The sequence below is a fragment of the Apodemus sylvaticus genome, chromosome 15, assembly GCF_947179515.1.
Source record: "Apodemus sylvaticus chromosome 15, mApoSyl1.1, whole genome shotgun sequence".
Classification (NCBI taxonomy): domain Eukaryota; kingdom Metazoa; phylum Chordata; class Mammalia; order Rodentia; family Muridae; genus Apodemus; species Apodemus sylvaticus.
The window spans coordinates 44838252-44845254 of record NC_067486.1 but is presented as its reverse complement, the minus strand read 5'-3'; the positions used below and the strand labels follow the sequence as shown (position 1 = coordinate 44845254).

At 40.5% G+C, this 7003-nt stretch overlaps 1 pseudogene; it reads right to left on the bottom strand.

The window, feature by feature from the left end:
• Window positions 1-5477: 5477 nt before the first annotated feature.
• On the bottom strand, window positions 5478-6503 carry LOC127665622 (pyruvate kinase PKM-like; annotated as a pseudogene).
• Window positions 6504-7003: the final 500 nt, after the last annotated feature.

Here is a 7003-nt window from a genome sequence, read left to right as displayed (position 1 = left end):
TTGGTCCATTTCAAATTTCTTACCCACGTGTACTTTGATCGTATTCACATCTTTTATGAAACCCAACAGGACCCCTGGTGGTTCCTATGAGCTATTGGATGTGCAGCCTTGTAGGAGAGCATGGTGAACCTACTGAGGGCCACACCCTTAAGTAAAACAGCCCTTCCCTCTTCTAGCATCTGCCAACTGTCAATTGCTCCTTAGCTAGGGTTGGAACTCCATGGGCATGTCTCTACTCCCTGCTGAGATTTTATCTGGATTCTGTCTGTAAATGTATGTGGTTTTCTGCATACTGTCTAAACAGCTGAGAATATATTCACCTGTCCTACTCCGCCTTTAAGAAACCCTTTCTTTGTGCTCATCTGCAGCTTCTAGGTCTCATACTCTTTCCTTCACTTTCTGCAGCTATCCTTGAGCCTTAGGAGAAGCAAGTGCAACATAGATGTGCTAGTTAGGCTAGAAATTCTGTAGTCTCATAATCTCCCCATATCTTGACTGGTTGTAAATCATTTTGTTATCATAATATGCTGCACAATGAAAGTACTCTGATAAGGCTATCATTTTTCCATTGGATGTTTTCAGTCTCTTTGTCGAGGATCAAGTGGCCATAGGTGTTTGGGTTCACTTCTGGATCTTCAATCCTGTTCCATTGATCCTCCTGCCTGTCACTGTACCAATACCATGCAGGTTTTAACACTATTGCTCTGTAGTATTGCTTGAGGTCAGGGATACTGATTCCCCCAGATTTTCTTTTGTTGCTGAGAATAGTTTTAGCTATCCTGGGTTTTTTGTTGTTCCAGATGAATTTGATAATTGCTCTTTCTAACTCTGTGAAGAATTGAGTTGGGATTTTGATAGGTATTGCATTGAATCTGTAGATTGCTTTTGGCAAAATGGACATTTTAACTATATTAATTCTACCGATCCATGAGCATGAGAGGTTTTCCCATTTTTGAGGTCTTCTTCCATTTCCTTCTTCAGAGTCTTGAAGTTCTTGTCATACAGATCTTTCACATGTTTGGTAAGAGTCACCCCAAGATACTTTATACTGTTTGTGGCTATTGTGAAGGGGGTCATTTCCCTAATTTCTTTCTCAGCCTGCTTATCCTTTGAGTATAGGAAGGCCACTGATTTGCTTGAGTTGATTTTATAACCTGCCACTTTGCTGAAGTTGTTTATCAGCTGTAGGAGCTCTCTAGTGGAGTTTTTTGGGTCACTTAGGTAGACTATCATGTCGTCTGCAAATAATGATAGTTTGACTTCTTCCTTTCCAATTTGTATCCCTTTGACCTCCTTATGTTGTCGAATTGCCCGAGCTAGTACCTCAAGTACAATATTGAAAAGATAAGGAGAAAGGGGGCAGCCTTTTCAACAAATGGTGCTGGTTCAACTGGAGGTCAGCATGCAGAAGAATGCGAATTGATCCATCCTTGTCTCCTTGTACTAAGCTCAAATCCAAGTGGATCAAGGACCTCCACATAAAGCCAGACACTCTGAAGCTAATAGAAAAGAAACTGGGGAAGACCCTTGAGGACATCGGTACAGGGAGAAAGTTTCTGAACAGAACACCAATAGCGTATGCTCTAAGAGCAAGAATTGACAAATGGGACCTCATAAAATTACAAAGTTTCTGTAAGGCAAAGGACACTATCAAGAGGACAAATCGGCAACCAACAAATTGGGAAAAGATCTTCACCAATCCTACATCAGATAGAGGGCTAATATCCAATATATATAAAGAACTCAAGAAGTTAGACTCCAGAAAACTGAACAACCCTATTAAAAAATGGGGTACAGAGTTAAACAAAGAATTCTCACCTGAAGAACTTCGGATGGCAGAGAAGCATCTTAAAAAATGCTCAACTTCATTAGTCATTAGGGAAATGCAAATCAAAACAACCCTAAGATTTCATCTTATACCAGTCAGAATGGCTAAGATTAAAAATTCAGGAGACAGCAGGTGTTGGAGAGGGTGTGGAGAAAGAGGAACACTCCTCCACTGCTGGTGGGCTTGCAAATTGGTACAACCACTCTGGAAATCAGTCTGGCGGTTTCTCTGAAAACTGGGCACCTCACTTCCAGAAGATCCTGCTATACCACTCCTGGGCATATACCCAGAGGACTCCCCACCATGTAATAAGGATACATGTTCTACTATGTTCATAGCAGCCCTATTTATAATTGCCAGATGCTGGAAAGAACCCAGGTATCCCTCAACAGAAGAGTGGATGCAAAAAATGTGGTATATCTACACAATGGAATACTATTCAGCCATTAGAAACAATGAATTCATGAAATTCTTAGGCAAATGGATGGAGCTAGAGAACATCATACTAAGTAAGGTAACCCAGTCTCAAAAGGTGAATCATGGTATGCACTCACTAATAAGTGGTTATTAACCTAGAAAACTGGAATACCCAAAACATAATCCACACATCAAATGAGGTACAAGAAGAAAGGAGGAGTGGCCCCTGCTTCTGGAAAGACTCAGTGAAACAGTGTTCGGCAAAACCAGAACGGGGAAGTGGGAAGGGGTGGGTGGGAGGACAGGGGAAGAGAAGGGGGCTTATGGGACTTTCGGGGAGTGGGGGGCTAGAAAAGGGGAAATCATTTGAAATGTAAATAAATTATATCGAATAAAAAAAATTAAAAAAAAAAGAAAGTACTCTGATAAAGGTATACATTATTAGCAATTGACTTAAAAATATGTCCATTTCACAGAATAATGACATAGTTTCTCCCTTATGGTTCATGGCCTGTCTAGTTACAGGTTCTTGGTCCCAATATCAGTCTAAGGTATGAAATTCAACTTGTAGAGCAGGCCTTGAATCTATACAGAAAGCAGTTAGTTACTACCATGACATTCATTCGATTATTGGACCAGTGGGTGTGTTTTGACAAGCTAGTTGTTCTTATAGCATGCAAGGATTGTACATAAGTAAGTCTGATGGTTACCTTTCTCCTCTAGTACAGTCCATCTTCAGGCACTGTGAAAACTATCAGGAAGAGATGAAGCCTCTGAGTGAGCACTAGCATGATTTCTGTGTTGTGTGACTCAAGTATGTGTTGTTTTCAGCAACAGGATATTACCATCAAAAATCAGTTGTTTTAAAATTAACTCCACCCATTTTCCAAAAATAAATATTTTAATGTATATAACAAAGGTACTCCCCCCTTCTCTCTCTCAAGTGTGTTTATAATCTTATGATCATACTACATAATTGCTTGCCTGTATTTAATTCATTAAATATTTGTAATTCTAGTATTATTGTTTTTCCTGATGAGGTGTAATGTCGATGACTGCATTCTCTTGGTACCTGAGCTTTTATATTAATACTTCACTGCATGTTCTTAGATGAAGTGTACAGTTTTTCAGTTTTTGAAGGGATTTATCTACCTATTATAATCCTCTATAGAAAGAAAATTAAGTTCACTATATATAGCCTATTGCTCTTTTCCCCAGAGTGTATTTCTGACAGCAATACAGTTGGCTCCCATTATGTTATGGCATTGCTAGACTTAGACACTACATGTCTTTTCTTTTCTGAACTAATATGCTCCCAAAAAGTTCCTTAAATTTCTAAACATTTATGTCTCAAGCTTTATTCTGAAATTGTGAATATTTTCTGTCTTCCTACAGTATTTTTTTTCCTGTGGTTGTCTTGCATAAACATGAGTTCTTTTGAGTAAATTAATGTTGTCTTTCTTCCATGGGGGTGGGGGATGGCTGAAATCAGGTCATCTGAGAGGAATGAAGTCTTGTCTTCATTTTAGAAGTTTAAGAGATATTTGTTGGAGTTAAAGCCTTCATATTACGACTTGAAATCTCCCCTTGTTGTTACTTCCTCAGAGCAGATGAATGCCAATATATAAACATTTTGATATTAACTTGAAGGGAAGTAAGTATCATTCAGTCCAGACTGAATAATCTTTTTATAGCAGTTAACAGGAAAGAGTGGATGACTATAGACAATCCTGTCATGCTACCAGGGCTCTGGTTGTATTAGGAACAGGTAGAAACATGAAAGAAAAGTCACTTGATTTTAATCCATAGTCCTAGAATTAATACAAGATGTTTCAGACTTTTTCTTAAATTTCATACATTTTTTCCTTATAGAGATGCTGCCATTTATTTTCAGTTTTTCTAAACTATGATATCTCTAAAATAAATATTTTTGGCACACATTTTCTTTAAAGGGAGATGTTTTCTTCAATGTTTTAATATCAATATAGTCTTTATGTTCCTTTTTATCTTCTGCTTGTTTCAGCATCTGTTTACTGACATACAAGTGAGTGCTTTGATAACAGGCCTACAGGCAGCTACAGCAGTAGGGAACTGGAAGGTGGAGGTAGTATGTGTCTCACTCAGCGCCAAGGCCAAAGGGAATCTATATCAAAACCAAGGCCCATGCCCTCAACCCTACTCCTGCTCTCTGTCGCCTGACTCCAGGCCAGAATAGAGTTATACTGGCAACATTTTCTACAGGAACTAAAGGAACAAAATACATAGAGTTGTTGCTGTCCTCTAGTGATAAACTCAGTGGATGTCTTTCATTTCTTTTATTTATTTTTTATTGGATATATATTCTTTACTTACAATTCAGATGTTATCCCCCTCCCAGGTAGTCCCTATCCCATCCTCCTTCCCACTACTTCTATGACCATGTTCCTCCACCCACCCCCTCCCACCTCACTGCTCTCAATTCCCCCTACAATGGGATATCTATCTAGCCTTCACAGGATCAAAGATCTATCTCTCCTCCACTTGGTTCCTGAAGAGGCAATCCTCTTCTACATATGCAGCTGGAGCCATGTGTACCCCTTGTTTGATGGAATTCATGAAAATTTTAGGCAAATGGATGGAACTAGAATATAACATCCTGAGTGACGTAACCCAATCACAAAAGAACACACATGTTATACACTCACTGATAAGTGGATATTAGCCCAAAAGCTCAGAATACCCAATGTACAATTCACAGACCACGTGAAGCTCAAGAAGAACAAATAACAAAGTGTGGGTGATTCAGTTCTGAGAAGGGGAACCAGATCTCCCAGAGCTCTGGGAATTTCTGATCCTACATCCTCGTTCAACCCCTAGTTTTATAGGGCCACACAGAGGACCACTGAGCTCTTCTGTTTCAGTGACATTAATTTTACTTGCAGTCCCAGATCACCCTCACCACAAGGTAGGAGAGAATGAATTTAACTCGTGTTGCTGGACTAATGGATGGGATGGGACTCCAGGGCTTCACGACCACAGGTGCTTCAAGCATGGTGTTAGAGAAGCCAGAGGCAGAGTGCCAGCTCATCATCACAAAGACCACATCTCCCTTCTTTAAGAAATCTCAGGTCTTGCCAGCGTTCATAGCCAAGTTCACCAGAAATCTAAGTCCTCAAGCCAATCTTCCTTATACAGAGAGAAAAGACGCCATGGGACAGATGGGCCTCCACTGTTGTATGCAATATTATGTGTCTCAGCAATGAGAACATGTGGGCTGTATCTGGTCACCTAATGGACACTCTTGCCAATCAGGATGAGCATGATAATGGCTCCAATGCAACACTTGAAGGTGGTTTCCATAGCACCCTGGGTAGAGGCACCTCTGAAGGTCTTTGGTAATGGACACCAGGTGGCAGAGCTCCTCCAATAATTGTAAGTGTTAGATGGAAGCATCTGCCTTGCTGGCTATTAGGTGCTTCTTGCAAACAGCTGCCAGAGCATAGTCAGCTTTAATCTTGTCAGCAAAGGGGCATTTTCTAACATCATCTTCTGAGCAAGGAAGACATTCCTGCAGAATTCTCAACAATTAGGTCACCGCTGGCAACCATGATACCATTGCTTGTCTCAAAAATCCTGTCATACCTGTGGACTTCATAGTTCTCAATTGTGCTGATGATCTTGTGGTTTGTGCCTTTTCCTCCCAGAACCTTCCTAACTTCAGGCACAATGGTCACCTTGAAGAGGAAAGGCTTTCAAACCCTGTGTCTATATCTTGTTCTACTCTGAACTTCATATACAGATGTCTTTATCAGACACAGCAGAGGGGTTCTCATCCTTTTTGCTGTCCTATGAGCCAACATTCTTCACCTAGGTCACCAGGAAGTCAGCTTCTTTCTCCTTCACCTGAAATAAAATGAGCCCACTGCCATCCACGTAGATCTTGCTACCTACCTCTACCACCAGAAAGTTTGTGTAGACCAGCCTCTGAATGTTCATGTCAAACTTTTTCACAAAGATGTGATTCACAGTGACCTCCAAAGTATATCTCTTCCTCACACTCTGCCTCCCCATTGCCGCTGTACTTAATGAATCCAAGTTGGATCTCATGTCCCTTTGTGTCCAGAGCTACCTTAATAAGGAAGAAGAAAATGGAGTCAGATGTGAAGCTTCTTGTGGATGTGCATATATTCTTAATGGTCTATTAGTGGTACTCTTGAGTTCCATGACAGAGATTTAGATAACCTACATTCATTCCATACATAAACATCTCATACTGCATGTCCACAGACTGGTGTGCAAGACTAATAGCACCAAATTATATGGGTACTGCTGGCCTCAATGGGTGCATAGACACATAAGTTGCAACAAGGCGTCCAGTATGGCTGTTTGGCACTTCTGGATCTGAATGAAGGAACTCCTGGCTAAACTGTGTGGTTTTGGCATAGTTCCTGATGTCCTTAAATGGCTTTGATTCCTATCACAATGCCCAATTTAGGTTCCTAGAGGGTCAGGACTGTTACTGCTGCACATGTTTCAAATTATTTATTTTTCAATTTTTTAAAAATGTTATTTAATTTTTTTTTACAGTCCATATATTATCCCTCTCCCAACCCTTCTGACTTCTTCATCCTATACCAACCCTTCCCATCTGCACCAGGATGTTCCTACCCCACCTCCCACCCTACCAAACTTCCCCACTCCCTGAGGCCTCCAGTTTCTTGAGGGTTAGGTACATCTTCTCTGACTAAGTCCAAACCCAGCAATTCTCTGAGGTATATG